This window comes from Caretta caretta, chromosome 1 (genome assembly GCF_965140235.1).
Source record: "Caretta caretta isolate rCarCar2 chromosome 1, rCarCar1.hap1, whole genome shotgun sequence".
NCBI classification, from domain to species: domain Eukaryota; kingdom Metazoa; phylum Chordata; order Testudines; family Cheloniidae; genus Caretta; species Caretta caretta.
In genome coordinates, this window is record NC_134206.1 from 11,837,971 (window position 1) to 11,859,012 (window position 21,042).

General features: G+C 51.7%; 1 long non-coding RNA gene across 1 annotated transcript; it reads right to left on the bottom strand.

Moving 5' to 3' along the window:
• Positions 1 to 6,283: 6,283 nt before the first annotated feature.
• LOC125620553 (uncharacterized) lies at positions 6,284 to 14,548 on the bottom strand. The gene is made up of 4 exons (XR_007352271.2): positions 14,427 to 14,548; positions 10,625 to 10,745; positions 9,399 to 9,474; positions 6,284 to 6,465 (listed from the first exon to the last, which is right to left on the bottom strand). It is a non-coding gene; the product is annotated as an uncharacterized LOC125620553 (long non-coding RNA).
• Positions 14,549 to 21,042: the final 6,494 nt, after the last annotated feature.

Sequence of the window (21,042 nt, forward strand, 5' to 3'; positions counted from 1 at the left end):
CTCAGTCCTTCTGCTTGTCTCCTGTTCCCAACACGGCAGAGCAGAGGGACGGGGAGACTCAGCCAGACCACCCAGGGGATGAAATCAGATGTCCCCTACCAGAAATGGGGCCTTAGCAGGTATGTATTTAAGGTCTGAAACTTACAACCTCTAACCCAGCAGTAGATAATTAAGGACTAAGTACAGAAACTCCTCATTTAACCGTGTCCTGGTTAACCTTACGTTGCTGAACAATTAGGGAACATGCTCGTTTAAAGTTGCGCAATGCTCCCTTCTAACGTGTGACGTGGCGGAGGCAGGGGACTATGAACTGTTCAAACAGGCCTTGCTCCGTGAGTTTGGGCTGGCCTCCGAGATGTACACCACCATTTGCCCACTGAGGTTTTGATGGGGGGAGACCTAGAGGACTGGCCAAGCAAGCCCCAGACTGCCCTGGTTGTTACCCGCAGCCAGAGCCGGCGATGGGCACTGCGCCCTGACCTTGGGGAGGGTACCACACCGGAGGCGCAGGATGCTATCCTGGTGGGGAGGGAGAGCCGAGGGGCACGGCTCAGAGAGGCGGAGGCCTCAGACCTGGCCACTGCGGGGGAACCGGGCCCCATCCCTTACCCAGCCGCTGAGTTCCAGGCCGAGTTGAGGAAAGATCCCTCCTTGCGGAAGCTCAGGGACCTGGCCGACCTCAGTGTGGGACGGACCATGAGGAGAGGCTGCCAGGAGAGGTTCCTGTGGGAGAAGGGGTTCCTGTACCGAGAATGGGCTCCCCCAGGGGAAGTGGAGTCCTGTGGGATCAGGAGGCAGCTGGTGGTCCCCCAGAAGTATCGCCGCAAGCTACTGTACCTGGCCCATGACATCCCCCTCTCAGGGCACCAGGGAATCCGGCACACCTGGCAGAGGTTGCTACAGAACTTTTACTGGCCCGGGGTCTTTACCACGGTCCAGCAGTATTGCCGATCCAGTGACCCCTGTCAGAGGGTGGGGAAGGCCTGGGACAAGGGGAAAGCGGCTTTGAGACCTTTGCCCATCATAGAGGAGCCTTTCCAGAAGGTGGCCATGGACATCGTGGGGCCTCTCAGCAAGACGACCCGGTCGGGGAAGAAATACATTCTGGTGGTGGTAGATTTCGCCACCCGCTACCCCGAGGCAGTGCCCTTAGCTTCCATTGAAGCAGACACCGTGGCAGATGCGCTCGTGACCATTTTCAGCCGAGTGGGGTTCCCCAAGGAAGTCTTGACAGACCAAGGGTCCAACTTCATGTCGGCCCTGCTCCAGTGCTTGTGGGAGAAATGTGGGGTCTGGCACGACTAGGCCTCAGCTTATCACCCCCAGTCCAATGGGCTGGTGGAGAAGTTCAATGGGACGCTAAAGATGATGCTGAAAACCTTTATGAACCAGCACCCACAGGATTGGGACAAGTACTTACCTCACCTGCTGTTTGCATACAGGGAGGTGCCCCAGGAGTCTACCGGATTTTCGCCTTTCGAACTGTTATATGGAAGGAGGGTAAGGGGCCCCCTGGACCTGATGAGTGGGAGGGGAAGGCCACTCCCAATGGAGAGTCAGTGGTGGAGTATGTCCTGATCTTCCGAGAGAGACTGGCTGAACTCATGGGCCTGGCCAGGGAGAATCTGGCCAGAGCCCAGAAGAAGCAGAAGGTCTGGTATGACCGCACGGCGAGGGCCCGTGCCTACGCCACCGGGGATCAGGGGATGGTTCTCATCCCCGTGAGAAAGAACAAACTACAGGCCGCCTGGGAGGGCCCTTTCAAGGTTGTCAAGCAGCTCAATGAGGTAAACTATGTGGTGGAGCTGTCGAACCGGGCGCACCACCGCCGGGTGTACCATGTGAATATGATGAAGCCATATTATGCCAGGGGGAATGTGTTGGCTGTGTGTGGACAGTGGGAGGAGCAGGGAGATGACCCTTTAGTAGATCTATTCCCTGGGACCAAAGCTGGTTCCCCCCTGGAAACAATTCCCCTCTCGGATCGGCTAACCCCTGCCCAGCAAGCTGAGGTCAGGGGGGTGCTGCATCCGTACCGACAGCTGTTTTCCAACCAGCCTGGACGCACTAATCTGACTGTCCACCGGGTGCAGACAGGGTCGCACCCGCCGATAAGATGCTCCCCCTTCCGAGTCACAGGGAAAACTGCTCAGGACCTGGAAAGAGAGGTCCGGGACATGCTGGCTTTGGGGGTGATCCAGCCATCTGCCAGCCCTTGGGCCTCGCCGGTGGTGCTGGTCCCCAAAAAGGATGGGTCGGTCCGGTTCTGTGTGGACTATCGGAAGCTCAATGCCATCACTGTATCTGATGCCTACCCCATGCCCAGGCCGGACGAGCTCCTAGGCAAGCTGGGAGGAGCTCGGTACCTTACCACCATGGACCTTACAAAGGGCTACTGGCAAGTGCCGCTGGGTGCAGATGCCCGGCTGAAATCGGCCTTTATCACCCCTCTGGGGCTCTATGAGTTCCTGACCCTGCCTTTCGGCCCCAAGGGAGCGCCGGCCACCTTCCAGCGCCTAGTGGACCAGCTACTGAGGGGGATGGAGAGTTTTGCCGGGGCGTATATTGATGACATCTGTGTCTTTAGCCAGACCTGGGAGGACCATGTGTCCCAGGTTAGACAAGTGCTGAACCGACTACAGGGGGCTGGGCTGACTGTAAAAGTGGAGAAGTGCAAGGTGGGGATGGCTGAAGTATCTTACCTGGGCCATCGGGTGGGGAGCGGCCGCCTAAAGCCGGAACCAGCCAAGGTGGAAGTGATCAGAGACTGGCCCGCTCCCCACACCAAAAAGCAGGTCCAAGCCTTTTTTGGGATGGCTGGATACTACCGAAGATTTGTGCCCCACTTTAGCGCCATAGCCACACCCATCACTGAGCTATGCAAGAAGGGGAAGCCAGACAAGGTGGTCTGGACCGAGCAGTGCCAGGAGGCTTTCCGGCCGCTGAAGGAGGCTCTGATCAGTGGCCCAGTTCTGGCAAACCCAGACTTTGACAAGCCCTTTGTGGTGTTCACCGACGCCTCAGACACAGGACTGGGGGCAGTGTTAATGCAGGAGGATGAAAAGGGGGAGAGACACCCCATCATGTACCTGAGCCAGAAGTTGCTACCCTGGGAGCAACACTACGTGGCCATCGAGGAAGAGTGCCTGGCCAAGGTGAGGGCCCTCAAGAAACTAGAGCCCTATCTCTTCGGGCGACACTTCACCATGTACACCGACCACTCTCCCCTGACCTGGCTGCACCAGATGAAAGGAACCAACGCCAAACTCCTGAGATGGAGCTTGCTCCTGCAGGATTACGACATGGACGTGGTCCACGTGAAGGGAAGTGCCAACATGATAGCGGACGCGCTGTCCCGGAGAGGGGGCCCCAAACGACCCCAGGTCACTGGTTAGTGTGACCCCGCTCAGTTCAGTCTCGAAGGGGGGAGAGATGTGACGCAGCAGGGAGAGGGGAGTGTTGACCTGGGAATGAGCCCTGGGGATGGGAGACCTGAGAGCCTGTCACCTGAGCCGGGGAGGGGGGGGAAGAGGTAACACCTTGGCCCAGGAATGTGAACACAGGCTGCAGCAGGGAGCCTGCTGCGGGGGTTTAGTTTCAGTTTGGGGCTGGGTGGAGGAATGCAGGGAACCTCAGGGCTGGGGTCTAAGCTCCCTGCTCCCCCAGAAGGACTTGACTGAGGGGCCCTGGTTGTACCCACAACCTCTGTTTTGGACTGTGTTCCTGTTGTCCAATAAACCTTCTGCTTCACTGGCTGGCTGAGAGTCTCAGTGAATCCCAGGAAGAGGGATGCAGGGCCTGGACTCCCCCACATGCCGTGACAACTGGTCATTTGGCAGCCGCCTGCTTTGTCCACTGCTTGCAGGAAGAACAACCCATTAGCTGGTGGGGGCTTGGAACCAGAGTGGGCCGGCAGCCCCCCTATCAGCTGCCCGCTCCCCTAAGTTCCCTGTGCGGTAGCCACCCAGCAGGCTATCAAGTGCCAGGCAGTTCAGCTGTCCCTCCCCCCACTGCCATGTGCTGCTCTTGCCCTCTGCCTTGGAGCTACTCCTCGAGACTCCTGCTGGCTGGGCAAGGTGGGGGTGGGTGAGGGGAGAGGGGTGCTAATGACAGAGTGTTCCCCTCCTGCCCCCCCATCGCCACAGAGCAGGGGAGGACACGACAGGGCTCAGGACGGAGGGAGCTTGTTGGCAGCAGGGCCAGTGCAACCACTAGGTGAACTAGGTGGCTGCCTAGGGCGGCAAGTGGTTGGGGGCCGCCAAAAGCACGCTCCGGGGAGGTGGTGGAGCGGAGGTGAGCTGGGGCAGCGGGGTGTGGGGAGGGCCGCCTGCAGCAAGTAACGAGGGGGGAGGGGGCTGTGCACAGGGGAGCCGCTCCCTGCCCCAGCTCACCTCTGCTCCGCCTCCTCCTCTGAGCACGCCGCCCCGTTCTGCTCTCTCCCTCCCAGGCTTGTGGCGCCAAACTGCTGATTGGCGCCACAAGCCTGGGAGGCGGGAGAAGCGGTGGCAGCGGCATGCTCAGGGAGGAGGCGGCGCAGAAGTGAGCTGGGGTGGGGAGTTGCCGCGCGGCTCCCCGGGCCGAGGGGAGTTGCCGCGCGGCTCCCCGAGGGGAGAGGGTGCTGCTGCAGAGGGGGCGCCTCAGGGAGGCCGGGAGCTGCCATGAGGGGGCGCCTCAGGGCTGTGGGGGGGCGGTGGGGAGCTGCCGCAGGGGGGGCGCCTCAGGGCGGGGGGGGGGGTGCAAGGTAGAAGTTTCGCCTAGGGCACAAAGCATCCTTGCACCGGCCCTGGTTGGCAGCACCTGCTGTCTCAACTTGCTGATCTACTTAAAAAGGCAATGTACTTAGAGTGAGGTCAGTGTACTTAAAGGGGCAATGCGTGTCTCTCTCTCTCACACACAGTGTGTATCTCTGTCTATCTCTGCCATGCTGTCTCCCCTTCCTCCATGTTCATGCTGCCTTGCAGAGCGTGAGGCTACATTAACAATGTGTTAACCCTTGAGGGCTCAGCCAAGTGCTAGTTCATCATTTAGCAGTAAGGCATTCGCTGGGAAATATCCCCCCCTCTTCCACCCTCTGACTTCACCACCTCAACCAAGCTTCACAATGATCAGTACTGTTTACAGTATTAAATTGTTTGTTTAAAACGTATACTCTGTGTGTGTGTGTGTGTGTGTGTGTGTGTGTGTGTGTGTGTGTGTGTGTGTGTGTGTGTAAAATATAGTCTTTTGTCTGGTGAAATTTTTCCCCTGGAACCTAACCCCCCCATTTACATTAATTTTTATGGGGAAATTGGATTTGCTTAACATAATTTCACTTAAAGTCGCATTTTTCAGGAACATAACTACAACGTTAAGCGAGGAGTTACTGTAAGTATTTCAGGGTGGTTCAAATAAATTTGATGACCCCCTCCCCACACTGAGTCAGACATTTGGGCCTTCCAGCTGAACAGCTACAATCTCGCTGTTTCCATCCAACCCAAACTCCCCAGACCATCCTAGCTATGGTGGGGTAAACTACGATGGACAACTGGAGAACCTACTAGGTTCCTGCCATCACAGTGGCATAAAAGAGATTGAGAGGGGCAATGATTTTTATTCAGCCTGTTTGGTTTTGTTAATAACCAGTTAACTCAAATGCCCGAGATCCATGGAGGAGAAAAGTTCTCTTTGTTAAAGATTCAGCACTCTGCCCTTTCAGTTAAGGACTTGGGAAGATCTCAGTCCACATCTCAGACCTCCAAAGAGTTCTCCAGCAAAAGCAGCATCCTGATATTTCTAATCCTCTCTGCCTTATCTGTAAAATAAGGCTAATACTACTTACCTGCTGCACTCTGGGGGTGGTAGGTGTGAGATTGAATTCATTCAAGCTTGTAAATTGCTATGAGCGCCTCAGATGGGAGGTGTTACGTGCAAGGTATTAGGAGTGTAGTGAGCTGGATAGTATGTGTGTGTATATCACTATTGCCCGCTAATGGATGGAATAGGAATTGTTCAACTATGTCAGTCTGTGTTGTTAACAGGTTTTTCTTTAGCTTGATGGTAGGGTGTTGAGCTTTTGGAGCAGGAGGCTGTGAGTTCTAGTCACCACTTAACTCCATTTAATGCTCTAACTGTTTGTCCCCACATCTTTAACTCCGTTGCTACAAAAAACAAACACAAAAAGTGCTGATTTTTGAAAGCTCATTTCCAGGCTTAATTTCCCTCTGAAATGGAAATCATGCCACATACTTATGCTCCTAGGAGAGCAATGAAACAAACAAACACACCCTCCCTTAGCTTGATTTTTTATTTTGAGGTCTGTGCTAGTTCGAACCCAGTTTGGCTGTGCTGGTGTATATTGTTTTTAGACAGTCATCCAAGCTCAGCAGAATAGACGGCAGCCACCCACTGCACAGCCCCTCGCCCCATTAAGCCAGGTCAGACATGCTTTCAGCTGAGAATGGCTTCAGTGCTGTGTCAGCATTCTGGCTGCAAACCAAGCAAACAGACAAAAGAAGAGAGTTGTGAGTGTGCATGTGTGGGAGGCAAAATACACCCGGAGGCAGTGGGAGCGATTCTGCTGCTATGGGAGTCCATGGCAGCAAGCCCCAGCGTGCCAATCTGAAGCAGTTTTACAAGCCACGCAGGGCTAGATTCTGCGCGCCCGGACTCTGGATTTACCCTGCAGTCGCTCCATGGACATCAGTGGTGTTACCCCTGATATACACCAGTGTACCTGAGACCAGGATCTGACACAAAACAAACCATACATATGTGTTGGCCCAATCAGCATCCAAGCCTTTACAACCCCTATTGACTTTGATGGGGATTATGCTAGGGGATAAATAAGAGCAGGATCAACACTCCAGCCAAGCCCAAACCCAACAGCCAGAATTAGACCAAAGCATTACAACCATCAAGAGCCTAATACGGTGTGCCATAGGCAGAGAACAAGAGGGACGGAAGTACATTGGTGCCCCAGGCCCATGAAATGGCACAAAATTTATTACAATTCTGGACAGTTCATGGCGCTGAATCGGTAATGGGGGGCGTGTTCCGGTGACGCTACAACTTTTAGCCTTGTGATGGCTCAGTTCTAGTTGTGTGGACAGAGCCCATGTTGTGGCAAAAGCTATTTGGAAAACGGAATCTCCTGCCATGGGAAATTCTGATATTTTGCTGTTTGTGTTTATCCCGATTTGGGACAGAAAGTTGAACTCTTGAAAGTGTTGTGGAATGAAAAGTTAAAATTGATTTGGAAAAATCTAAATGAAAAACATGGGGATTTTTGATTGAAATGAAATGTTTTGACATGTCAACGTAAGATGTAAAATGTGTGTTTCAAATCAATGGGAAAATCCCCAAATTTAATCAAAATTCTCCTGTAGGGAGTATTTTGCAGTCCTTTGACAATCATATCTACCCATTACCCAGACTCTTCTCCTCTTTCCATCTGTACTGATGGATGATGGCCCCAGACTCCTTCCTGGTTCCCTTCTCTCCCAATACTAACTGGTTTCCTATCAGCCATGTTTTGGTTTGTTTTTTTAACAGTATTTTCTGCTCTGCCACATCTACATCTCTCAGATTTGTTTTCTGTGTATGTCTGAAGGGCCAGAAGCATCTGATCTCACCCACCCCTGTGTAAATGCAGTCTTCAGTGGAGTTACTCCAGATTTATACCAAATCAGAATCTCAGCCCAAATCTACATCATGAATCTTTTTCCTAAAAGTTGTGTGAGTGATCGATGATCAGGACAAAGTGTGACTCTTCTGTCTCATGTCTCTTACCCTCTGCAAGGAAAGTGGAAAATATACAGTGAGCCATCTCTGACTAAACTGATTAACCTAGTGCTAATAAAACAGGCCCTTGTGGTACCATCTGTCTTGAAGCAAAAGACTATCAGATCTTTGGGGCAGGGACTGTCACTGTTTGTGTGTACAGTGCCTAGCACAATTGGGCCTTGATCTGGGTCCTAATTGAAATCAGTGAGGAGTCGACTAAAAATTGAAGTCCCTGTATGGCCCAGCCATACTCCCATACTTAGCAGTGAATGAGGCAGCCCCCAGGGAGTAAGGGTGGAAGAATCAAACTCCTGGGCATGATCCGACTCCCATTCAAGTCAATGAATCATAGAATATCAGGGTTGGAAGGGACCTCAGGAGGTCATCTAGTCCAACCCCCTGCTCAAAGCAGGACCAATTCCCAACTAAATCATCCCAGCCAGGGCTTCGTCAAGCCTGACCTTAAAAACCTCAAAGGAAGGAGATTCCACCACCTCCCTAGGTAATCGATTCCAGTATTTCACCACCCTCCTAGTGAAAAAGTTTTTCCTACTATCCAACCTAAACCTCCCCCACTGCAACTTGAGACCTTTACTCCTCGTTCTGTCATCTGATACCACTGAGAACAGTCTAGATCCATCCTCTTTGGAACCCTCTTTCAGGTAGTTAAAAGCAGCTATCAAATCCTATCATTCTTCTCTTCTGCAGACTAAACAATCCCAGTTCCTTCAGCCTCTCCTCATAAGTCATGTGTTCCAGACCCCTAATCATTTTTATTGCCCTCTGCTGGACGCTTTCCAATTTTTCCACATCCTTCTTGTAGTGTGGGGCCCAAAACTGGACACAGTACTCCAGATGAGGCCTCACCAATGTCAAATAGAGGGAAATGATCTCGTCCCTCGATCTGCTGGCAATGCTCCTAGTTATACATCCCAAAATGCCATTGGCCTTCTTGGCAACAAGGGCACACTGTTGACTCATATCCAGCTTCTCATCCACTGTAACCCCTAGGTCCTTTTCTGCAGAACTGCTGCCGAGCCATTCAGTCCCTAGTCTGTAGCGGTGCATTGGATTCTTCCATCCTAAATGCAGGACTCTACACTTGTCCTTGTTGAACCTCATCAGATTTCTTTTGGCCCAATCCTCTAATTTGTCTAGGTCCCTCTGTATCCTATCCCTACCCTCCAGCGTATCTACCTCTCCTCCCAGTTTAGTGTCATCTGCAAACTTGCTAAGGGTGCAATGCACACCATCCTCCAGATCATTAATGAAGATAGTGAACAAAACCGGCCTCAGGACTGACCCTTGGGCACTCCACTTGATACCGGCTGCCAACTAGACATGGAGCCCTTGATCACTACCCATTGAGCCCGACAATCTAGCCAACTTTCTATCCACCTTATAGTCCATTCATCCAGCCCATACTTCTTTAACGTGGCAAGAATACTGTGGGAGACTGTGTCAAAAGCTTTGCTAAAGTCAAGGAAATGGAAAGACGTAGGTTGAATGGGAGTTGAATCAGGCCTGACTCGACTGATTGAGACTGGCAAGGTAGCCCAGCTACAGTGTCAAATGTCACTTGCTAAAAGGCTGAAGCACAAGCCAAACCAGAGAATGGGGGGAAACATGATACACACCTAGGGGGGAGTTGATATGGATCTGGCACTTCTGGGCTTGGTCCATTCCACAAGATAGATCTTTGGCACGCAGCACCTGTAAATAAAAGAACAGGCCTTGCCTATGTAGCCCACTGGTGATTGTGTTTTCTGGGTCCCCCCGGTGACAGATATGGCAACCCCCTGCAGTAGTTTTGGGGACCGTTATGTTTTTAACACTGAGAGCATAAAAACCTCAAAAAGCCATTAGATTGAGCTGGGTCAGCTGTAGAATATCCTTGGCCCTTTGTGCCAGTACAGGTGATGTGTATTGTGCGTTCCTGGAATCAGTCTGGGGCAAGTAATGCAAATCCCCATGATGGCTTTGAAGTGTGACAGCCTAGGGGACAAGGAGAGGGCCTGATTTTACCTGTTTGCAGGAGGCTGGGAGACAAAGCAAATCTTTGGGTATAAAGGGCTGGATTTAAACAGACTCAGGGGCCTTCCTTTGGATTTAGCAAATCGACAGGATCTTTGGGCCTCTGGGGACTCCCAACCCTGGCTGAAGGGTTGGAAAGTCTGTGGTCTATAGGGCCCCATAAGATTGCTGGGTAACTTCTGGCATGTTCACTAAGCGTGTAGGAACTGATTGTTTTTTATGTTTTTTCTGGGATGCTTTTACCTGAAGAATAAATGTACTCTGCTGAGAAAGAGTGGTAACTTGTAACTACTGGCATATAGGGGGTCATAGCTTGGAGAGACAGTACAGCCCAGATGTTGGCCTTTAGGCAGATTGGCTTGCTGGGAGTATCACAGAGTAGGGCAGGGGGATGTGCAGCCTTAAACCCCACAGTCAGGAGGGGCCCTGCCCAGAGACAGGTGACAGCTGGAGGCCTGAGACCTCACTTGGCCCTCCTGGAGTGGACCACAGAGGGGGGAGGTACCCTGAAACCGTGACACTTGCTGGCTGCTGATCTGCAGAGGGTATGAACCTCTTACAGCCGGCAGCTGTGGAAGGCTGGCTCTCTAGCTCAAGCAGGAGCACTTCATGCTTTTTCTTGTAGAGGTACCTGGTTCAACCCCCGGTGTGCCAGCCAAGACGGTGGCCATAACATGTGCTCTCCGAGGCCATTGGGCCAATAGTGACCCCGGGCACAGGCAGCGAAAAGCCATTCATCCCTTCCCTACCGGTGTATTTCTTCCTCCTCACACACAGCAGGGGGCCGCTCCCACGCCAGGAGAAGCTGGGCCACGCAGCCCCGTCTTACCTGTATCGCCGCGGGCAACCATAGTGGCCTATGTGTACCTCGTGGGCAAGGCAGAAGCGGCGGCAGTACCCTCTCCGGTTCGCGCAGGTCCAGGTGCTCACGGGAGCGACCGCCTGGGCACCTGGGCAGGGAGAAAGCAGCAGCTGAAGAAAACACGCCGGAGGGCCCAGAGCCCGTACCCATGCTGCACTGCCTGGGAACCCCATGGGATGGGGGACGAATTCGTAAGACAACACGCTGCCCTTCTGTCCTGCTGCTGGACACGCGCACCAATGGGGGCTGGTCCCTTTGAGTAGACCGCGGCCAGTGCCGCTGCATCAGAACAGCTGGGCCCGTGTGAGCCAATTAAAAGGGGCAGGGCTACACCCGAGGCTATAAAGGTCTGTGTGCATGACTTATGAGGAGAGGCTGAGGGAACTGGGATTGTTTAGTCTACGGAAGAGAAGAATGAGGGGGGATTTGATAGCTGCTTTCAACTACCTGAAAGGGGGTTCCAAAGAGGATGGCTCTAAACTGTTCTCAGAACGAGGAGTAATGGTCTCAAGTTGCAGTGGGGGAGGTTTAGGTTGGATATTAGGAAAAACTTTTTCACTAGGAGGATGGTGAAACACTGGAATGTGTTACCTAGGGAGGTGGTGGAGTCTCCTTCCTTAGATATTTTTAAGGTCAGGCTTGACAAAGCCCTGGCTGGGATGATCTAGTTGGGGATTGGTCCTGCTTTGAGCAGGGGGTTGGACTAGATGACCTCCTGAGGTCCCTTCCAACCCTGATATTCTATGATTCTATGAGAGGAGGGATCGGGGCAGGCTGTGCCTGGGGAGAGAGGGACCACAGATGAGTGGAGCTATGTCCGGTGGTGGGTTCCTGGAACAAGGGAGTGAGGTCGGTCTTTGGTTCCCAGCAAAGAGGGGGGGAAATAGAGGCAGGGTGCCACAGAGCGACCCTTGGCCACAAGGGGGAACTGAGGTGGCATCTGCCATATTACGGGACTCTTAACGTCCAGTGGCTGGGATGCACCTCGGGTCTGCTCAGTGGAAAGTCACCCACTTACTTCAGTGGGTTTTGGATCAGCCCCTAACTGAGGACAGCTGGCCTCTTCAACAGATGTAGCCTAAACCTTTAAGACAGAGGGGTGCAGTGCCTGGAGAACTGGGCTGTAATTTGTAGAGCTGGGTGGCAAATGGGTTTCTTGTCCCATGACAATTGAAAAAAATGTCCCGTCCTGAATCAGGGTAAAAAGTTGAAATCGGGAAAAATGTTGTGATCTGAAAAAGATTAAACGGTTTGGTTTGGCCATTTTAATTTTTTTTTTTAACTATAGCTCACGTTTCAAAATGAAAAGTCACTTTGCAGTGGAAAACCAGAACTTGTTGTTTGGAAGAGGTCAGAACAAAAGACTCTGACAATTTCCAAACGTTCTTCCACATTTTTTTCAAGTCAAAAAATTGTTCGAAACTGACCCTTTTCTGCAGAGTTTCCGTTTCAGCTCATCAGCATTTTCTGATGAATACCCATGACACTGCAAAATTCCCAACCAATTCCCATTCTTTGTGTTCTAGTAAAACCTAGCAGGTCCAACCATGTTCAGGGCCCCATGTACCAAGTCTGTAGAGAGTAGACACACAGACAGAGTGCCTTTCTAGGTAGCCCTGCCAAGGCAGACAGATGGTGGAAGGAAGGAAGTTTTATTATTCTTATTTTACAGCTGGGGCACTGAGGATCTGAGAGTTTAAGTGATTTGCCCAAGGTCACACACAGGATCTGTGGCAGAGCTAGGAACTAAACCCAGGTCACCTAAATCCCAGTCTAGTGCTGTAACCACCAAATAATCCTTCCTTTCCTAGGCCTGGCCTCTGTTTCTCATTCCGGCTCACACTCACTTGCTGGTAACCTTGATCAAGTCATGTCAGTGCTTTGTGCCTCAGTTTCCCCATCTGCACAATGGAACTAATGAGCCTGACCTCCTTTGTAAAGTGCTTTGAGATCTACTAACAAAATGCACTATAAACCCTCTCAATTGTCAGTCCCGTAACCAAAGGCTCTTTGCCTTCCCATCACTTACACTCACAGCTTCATCCGCACTCTTCTCCTTCAGGAGCTATATGGTGGCAAGAGGTCCTGTCTACACGGTTAAACTGGAGAAACGTGCCTCCACATAAGAGCATAAGAACGCTCATGCTGGGTCAGACCAATGGTTCATCTAGCCCAGTATCTTGTCTCTGATGGTGGCCGGTGCCAGATGCATCAGAGGGAATGAATAGAACAGAGCAATTTTCAGCAAAAGAGGTTGAATCTACCCTTCCATTATAAACAGGGCTGAATTAAAGCAATCCAAGACACATCCCATGTGGGTCTGCCATGGCCCCATGCCTGCCCCTCCATCATGGCCCCCACCCCATGGCCATGCCATGGCCTCACCCCTTCTTGAGAAGGTGGCAGAAGATTTCAGCAATAAGACGAATGGGGCAGGTCACACCTCCTGGAGCTACTATTTCAAGCAGCCTGCATACTCAGGCAGGGGCCAGTTACGCTTGGCTCACAGTTTCAACCTTTTCTGTGCATCCGCAAGGACATTTTAAAAGGCAGAGATTCTGACTCCAGGAGCTGGGGCCCTGGCTTGGGCCGGTAGTGTCTGGCTCAGATTACAAACCTGATTTTGACATGCACACAGATGTCACCAAAACTAGAGCAGTCTGTCTGACATTCCACAGGGTGATCTTACGCCTGGGTTTTCTGGAAAGTCTGAGGCGAGCAGGACAAGCTATTTGGGAACCTGGAATGTTCCAAAACCAAGGGTGTGATCTCACAAGCTGGAGAGTTTCCTGACTCTTTTGGGTTCATAAATAGACTGGACAGACAGAAAGACTCAGATCCCGGGGAGCTGCCGTGAACTCCCTGGGAGCAGCATCTCTGGTGCCTTCCCCTCCTCCGCAAGCTGCTGTTGCAAACGTGAGCATCATGGAAAGGGGGGTGGACTAGCTCAGTGTCTCTCTGCCTCAGCTGATGCTGGGTCACTCCAGTCCAAGCCCAGTGATTAGCACACAATGCCCATGGCCTTCTCTGCTGCTGTTTGCCAGGGGCTGAATGGTGACTTGTCATTTTTCCCCAGGCCCCGGCCTGCTGCTATAATCAGGGCACTTGGGTATCCTCCCCTGGGAGTTTATAAGCACTGTGTAGGCCAGGAGAGAGGAGAACTCCAGGGACAACTTCAGCAGTGCCCCCCGACTTCACTGGTCAGTGGAGTGACCCCAGGGATGAATTTGGGCCCATTTGTTTCTAGTGCCGGACCATGTGGAGCGTGTCTCTGTGAGATCCCAATTTAGTGAAGACACCCTGGTCTGGGGTTGCTGGTGCTCCCAGGAGATGCTGTTCATAAATGGGCCATATTCTGCTCTCAGTTGTACTGGCGTAAGTTCTGAGTAACTCCCCTGAACTTCAGTGGATTTACATAGGTGGGAACAAGAGCAGAATTTGACCCAGTGGAACGATCTCCCTGCCTCAAAAGTCTTGAGCAATTTTCCTGCCGCATGCAAAACAAACCGATCCCAATGGTCTTCCTCCAGATTTCTGAGTCTGATCACCCTAGCTGCTTTCACAAAGGCAGGCGTCCTCCCCTGGACAGTGCTAGCCAAAGACCCAGAGGCTGTGATAGCGTTACAACTCTGTGTAGTCCTTTAGCTTTGGATTCTTCCATGCACACACAGTTAGCTCATGCCCTTAACATGCCAGGAACTTCAGAGACTGTAGCAGTTTGAATAGTTTAAAGTGAGGAGGGACCCATCTCTTTTGAAGGAGTACTTACTGATGGTTCCTGTCAGTGCCAGAAGCAGGAGACACCCTAGGCCCAGGGCATTCATGATGGTGCTTGGCTTTCGGGATGTTGATTTTCTGTTGATTCTAACCAGCTAGCCTGTATTTATCAGTTCAGTGCCTGACAGCAGAGGGGTGGAGTTTGGCATGGGAGCACTAGCAAAGGGCTAAGAGCAGCTGTGTCATGATCCGGGCCTTGATTTGGGAGGTAGGTTAGACATCACCCTTAAGAGTCGCTAAGCTCCTTCGGTTTAAATATTGGCTGGAAATCCTTTGGAAATCCAGAGCCAAGAGACCTACTCTGCTAGGAGGGAAATCAGCAGAGGAGGGGGAAACCTTGAGCTTCCGTTCATTAGTCTCTAAGGTGCCACAAGTACTCCTTTAGTTTTACAGCAGTGACTTCAGCGGAATTATTCCTGCTTGACACTGGGGCAAGCATGGGGAGAATGGAGTCCCTGCTATGTTAGATCAACCCGCGTTAGACTGCAGGCTCGTTTGACTCATCATGTCTGTTCAGGGCACTGCACACCCATGGGTGCCATACACATATGTATATGGCGTCTTCAGTCTGTCCTCAGAACCCAATCCCTCCAGTCTCCTCCCCATTTTCAGTGCTGTTCTCTAAACTCCCTCCAATTTGTCAGCATCCGTCCGGGGCAGTGGGACCAGCACGTGATCTCAATGACACAGTGTGACGGGTGAGGAGGTGCTGTGTAATAATCCAGGAACACTGCTGTAATAGTGTTCTGAACACTGTATGGGCCTAGGCAGTGAGGGGAAGTTACTGTATGTTGCGTTATAAGTCTTTCCTGTACGAATGCATTGACAAAGCTTGAGTGGGGGTTGTGGGGAGAGCAAACAGGAAAACCACACAATAGTTTTCAGAGTAGCAGCCGTGTTAGTCTGTATTCGCAAAAAGAAAAGGAGTACTTGTGGCACCTTAGAGACTAAATTTGTTAGTCTCTAAGGTGCCACAAGTCCTCCTTTTCTTTTCACACAATAGTTGTAGATGAGCAAACATCGGGGGGGGGAGGGGGGCAATTACAGGACAATAATCTACTTCCAGGCTAATATGACCCTGCTGTCCTGCTAATGCTGGGAACTAACAGATCAAAGGGCTCTAAACAGCTAGAAAGCTCCACTCAGGAAAGGAAAGGGTGATTTGCCAGGAGCTATCCAGGGGGACAAGCTCTGCAAAGGGAAGTCTGAAGGAGTTGTCCCTTTCCTTGTCCAGGGAATGGCAAGCGGTAGGGAGAGGCAGGCAGGCATGTAGATAGTTTAAGAGCTATTTTCTCTTAAGTGCTTTGGTTCTAAATACTTTGCACTAAGGAGGCTGTTTGGCCACTGATTTTTGCTCTGTCATTGCTCCTAGAGGGGGCAGAACTGCAGGCACTGAAGTTAATTCAGGCCTGGTGAGGTCATCCCAGTGGATCCCAGGGGCAGTGTCGGCCCGCGACCAAATAGTGCCCCAGGCAAGGAACACCTTTGCTGCCCCCTGCATTTCTTAAACTTGTGGATACCTTATTTTTTGTTGCATTTGCAGCCCATTTCATGACTTTGTTGCACGATTTGCAGGCATGATTTATCCCTGTCATATAAGACGATAAAATTGCATGGTAGGATCTGTAAATCTGTATTTATTCCTGCCATATATAAGCAAATAAAATCAAATCATTTCCTCGAAGCTTATGGAAACTTTTAAATTTGAAGAATAACTGAAACGTACTAACATCAAGAAATTGACCTGTGCACCAACATTGGGTGGACCAATATTAGCGTTACAGTAGGTGACAACCTTAGAAAGTTAACCCCAGTCCTTTCGTTGAAAAGGCCCTTTTCTCGCCTTTACCCTCGCGAACTGAGGCACAGCATCAGCGAGATCCAAAGCCCGGCCAATGGCATTTCCAAGTGACAAAATAGCCAGCAATCGTAGTCTCTCGTCGGCCATCGTCGATCAAAGATACGTTTTAATGAGCCTGAGCTGCCAAAAGCTGCACTGCCCACTCGTGCCTGTGGCTGGCAGCGTGAGCAGGATCTTCCAAGCTGTCCCCACATGGCTGACGACATTCTAGGAGCTTCGAGGAAAATGTAGTTCTCAGAAAGTCTGGAAGGTTCCATGAGATTCTACAAAGGCCCAGAACATTCTAGGAGGTTAGTGAAAAATGAGTCCACGTGCGGAATAACTGAAACGGGTGAATTCAAACATTCTCTTTTCCCTTTTGTCGCTAATAACAAAAACAGCACCCCGAGCCTAACACCTCAGACGGCCACCTGGGTCATCTGCCTTTAAATCCGGCTCCTCCCAGGGGACTGCAGCCAAGGGCCTGGTCTAAGAGTGGAGAACCATGAGAGAGGTGGTGGCTTGAGACCCCATGAGGTGCACTCAAAGAGACCAGGAGGGGTGGGGGCAGTTAACCCATTAACAGACACAATGCAACCCTCTACTCTCCTGCCCTGCTGGGCCACCCTGCCTTAGCCTCAGATAAAGCAAAGGAGGTATGGAAGGGACTGACCCTTTCTGGGTCCCAGGGCATCTGCCCTACTAGCCTTAGAACATAAGAACATAAGAACGGCCATACTGGGTCGGACCAAAGGTCCATCCAGCCCAGTATCCTGTACTCCAACAGTGGCCAATGCCAGGTGCCCCAGCAGGAGTGACCCTAACAGGTAATGATCAGTGATCTCTCTCCTGCCATCCATCTCCACCCTCTGACACACAGAGGCTAGGGACACCATTCCTTACCCATCCTGGCTAATAGCCATTAATGGACTTAACCTCCATGAATTTATCCAGTTCTCTTTTAAACCCTATTATAGTCCTAGCCTTCACAACATCCTCAGGTGAGGAGTTCCACAGGTTGACTGTGTGCTGAGTGAAGAACTTCCTTTTATTTGTTTTAAACCTGCTGCCCATTAATTTCATTTGGTGGCCCCTAGTTCTTATATTATGGGAACAAGTAAATAACTTTTCCTTATTCACTTTCTCCACACCCCTCATGATCTTATAGACCTCTATCATATCCCCCCTTAGTCTCCTCTTTTCCAAGCTGAAAAGTCCTAGCCTCTTTAATCTCTCCTCATATGGGACCCATTCCAAATCCCTACTCATTTTAGTTGCCCTTTACTGAACCTTTTCTAATGCTAGGATATCTTTTTTGAGATGAGGGGACCACATCTGTACGCAGTATTCAGTATAAATCCATGGATTTATATAAGGGCCATAAGATATTCTCTGTCTTATTCTCTATCCCTTTTTAATGATTCCCAACATCCTGTTTGCTTTTTTGACTGCCGCTGCAGGCTGCGTGGACGTCTTCAGAGAACTGTCTCTTTGTATCTTTTCCCATCAACATTTGTTAGCGTAGGTTAGTGTGACAACTTGTGAACTTTCCCGTACATTTTACCATTGAGCTCACAACCAGAGTCAATTTGTCAGCTCACTTATCACATCATGGCTAGCTCCTCAAAGGTGCCTCATTCCCATTAAATCAATGGGCGTAGTTAGGTGCCTAAATACCTTTGAGGAGCCGGGTCACTAGAGTCTAGACCCATGTGACGATCCCCACACCTGCATCCTGCCCCGCTCTCAATGTCAGCAAACCGTACAGCTGTGAGCGAGCTCTGAAGTCGGATTCCCCTGGCAGTTGTGGTGGTTGTTTGCTCACTGTCCACTAGATGGGCACATTGGTCTTCTTGAGCGTTAACGCAGAGCCCCTGGGGGCACTGAAACCCCCAGTGAAGCATAGAGCATGGCCTCTCTAGGGCCAAACCCTGAGGAACATGTTGCACCTGCAACTTCCACGCAAAGTGATGGGCCAGATCCTGACATGTGCAGAGTGCCCCCTCCCCCGGCCCCCCGCAGCTCCCACTGCAATAGGAGGTTGGGGTGCTCTGCACTTCACAGGAGATTTGGCCCTGTAGCCCGCTTCATGTATGATCAGGGCTTAAATTCAGCCAGAGCTGCCCAGAACACAGCTCTGGTAAATATTTTCAATGCCCCCTGGAGTTTTTCTAGCACATTGGGGGCGGGGGGGGGGCATGGCTTGGGAGGCTCTGGGAAATACTCTGTGAGAATTTAAGCCCTGTATATGATGCAACTGCAGCTGGGCCAGAGCAAGCAGACTGCTGGAGAGATCATTGCATGGGCACCAGCCATGGGGAAGGGAAGGCTCTGTGCTTGGAGCTGCAAATCTGGCCCCTCTCCCCCTGGGTGTGGATCTGCTCAGTCAGTTGGCATTTTCTCAGCCCCTGACAGGGAACAAGAGGACTGGACTCATAATAATCTATAGCTTTTATACAGCACATCGGATAGCACTTTATTCAGAGCTGGAAAAGACCAGCTAGATCAGCAAGTCCATCCCTCTGCTGCTGGAGGATTGTTCCCTGCAATTCAGGGGTTCTCAAACTTTTCTTGCTGGGTCCCCCTTTGAAAATATTTCAGGCTGTGATGACCCCCCCCCCCCCAAAAAAAAAGTGGTAGCAAATTACTGTGCACACTCAGAGGATAATTAAAAGAAGCAGGGAATCATTAACCCTGCAAAGGCGCTGAAGCCTTTCTAAACGTGTAAAGCAACAGGTTTCAGGAATAAATACATGGGCATTTAAGAAATACATTTTCTGGGAGGAAAAGACAACAGGATACAGTGTGAGGAGCAGGAAGCCTTTTCCAGTGATTGTGGCAATAATCTTGACATTGTCCAATTTGTGGTAATAATCATAACATTGTCCACAGATTGTGGCTTTATACAAAACTATATACAAAAAAGAGCTTCTGGCAGGGTGGGGGATTGAGGTAGATTGCCTGGCTGCCCGTTAGGAGCCGCCAGAGACCAGGGCAATAAGAAGAGCACATCGAGATGCACTGTGTCTCCGAGAGGCTTTGAAAACCAGTTTCATGAATGATCCAACACGGATGTGACCGTTCTGTGTGTTGTTCCTTACCAACCTGCCCCTTTGTCACAGGTAGTGCCCACCAACCACAGTGTGCACAGTGACTAAAGAGCCTCTTGTCCTCAATTCATGCATTTTTATTATGCTAACAAACACTGACCAGAGACAGCAATGAATAGCAATGATAGCCCGGGTCGAAGGGCCTGATAACACAGCGGGGCAGGGGCAGGGACACGGCACTTGTTACAATTGCACTGTCTAGCAATCAAAGCTGTGGGAATGAGAGCTTTCTGCTCCGTGAACCATCCCCTGGAGTTGAGTTCAAGGGATAACGGAGCTTCCCCCCACCATAGGACGTCAGGGAGAGGAGGATATGGAACTTGGTGAGGAGGGCAGCTGGTTCATCACTGGGTGCTGCGGGACTCTAAGGTCTAGCTGCCTTTCCTGCACCTCAACCACATGCCTCAATAGGTCTGTTTGCTCCTGTATAGGCTGCAACATCTCCTCTTGCTTGTTGCACGCTTGTTCCCTGCATGCTTTCCTGCTCTCTGACAGTGTAAGCCTCCGTGCAATCAGCTGGGCCCTGTCAGCCTCGGAGGAATGCATCAAATCACAGAACATGTCTTCCCATGTCTGCTTTTTTCGCCTTCTAATCTGGGACAACCTTTGTGCTGGAGTGGAGGAAGCACCCAGAGACAATGTTGCAGCTGCAAGGAAAAACATACATTGTGGAAAACAAAAAGTTAACTGTTGCAATGAATGAAACAATTCACAGCAGGAAATACATTCCCAGAGGTACATGGCCACATTTTTTGGGGTATGTCTACACTAGGAAATTAGGTTGATATTATAGAAGTCGGGCCCCGCTCCTGCCGGCCGGGGGCGCACACGCCGCTGTCCGGGCGCTGGGAGGGGAAGATCCCGGAGCCGGGCCACCGAGCGGCGGCGGCTGCGGCACCTGGGGGCCTACCTGGAGGCGGAGACCCACCGGCTGAAGGACCTGCAGAGGTAAGTGGGCCAGCCCGGCGCGCAGCACCCGGAGAGGGGCCCGAACTGACCCTGGACCCTTTGGCTTTCCACGCGCCCTGCCCTCCCAGGCTGACTCTGATCCAGACACCCCCACATCCGGCGCGGTCCGCAGCCCGATCCACCCCCAGATCTTGCACCCCGCAGCCTGGCTCTGCCTCGGGACCAGCTCCCAGCAGAGTCCAGATCAGCCTGGCCATTCAGACACGGGAGGGGCAGGCAGCTGGGTCAGAGAGCCCCCCGGTCTGCAGCCAGGACCCGGAGCCGTGAACTTTCCCAGTGCTCAGCTGCCCCAGTGGGGTCCCCTCCGGCCCCTGGCGAAAGCACTTGGCTGGGCACAATCCCTCTCCTTGCAGAAGGGACCCACCCTGCCTGCCCGCCCCATCCCTATCGCTCCGGTGCTGCTCCATTCGCTTCCATGGCAGGACGGCAGATCCAGCGGAGCCGCAGACCCTGGGTATTTCAGAAGGTGGCGCACTCCGCACCGGGAGGGGTCCAGGCCGGGAGCAGGACCCCATGGTGCTAGGGGCTGTACAAACAGAATGGAAGAGGGTCCCTGCCTCAAACAGCGTAATTTGAGGGCTGGGATTATCAAAAGCCCAACTCCCACTGAACGCAGGCACCTAACTCCCTTAGGCTTGTTGGTGATCCTGGCCTTTAGGCCATGCTGGTTAGCAAGGAACCTGAGAGCA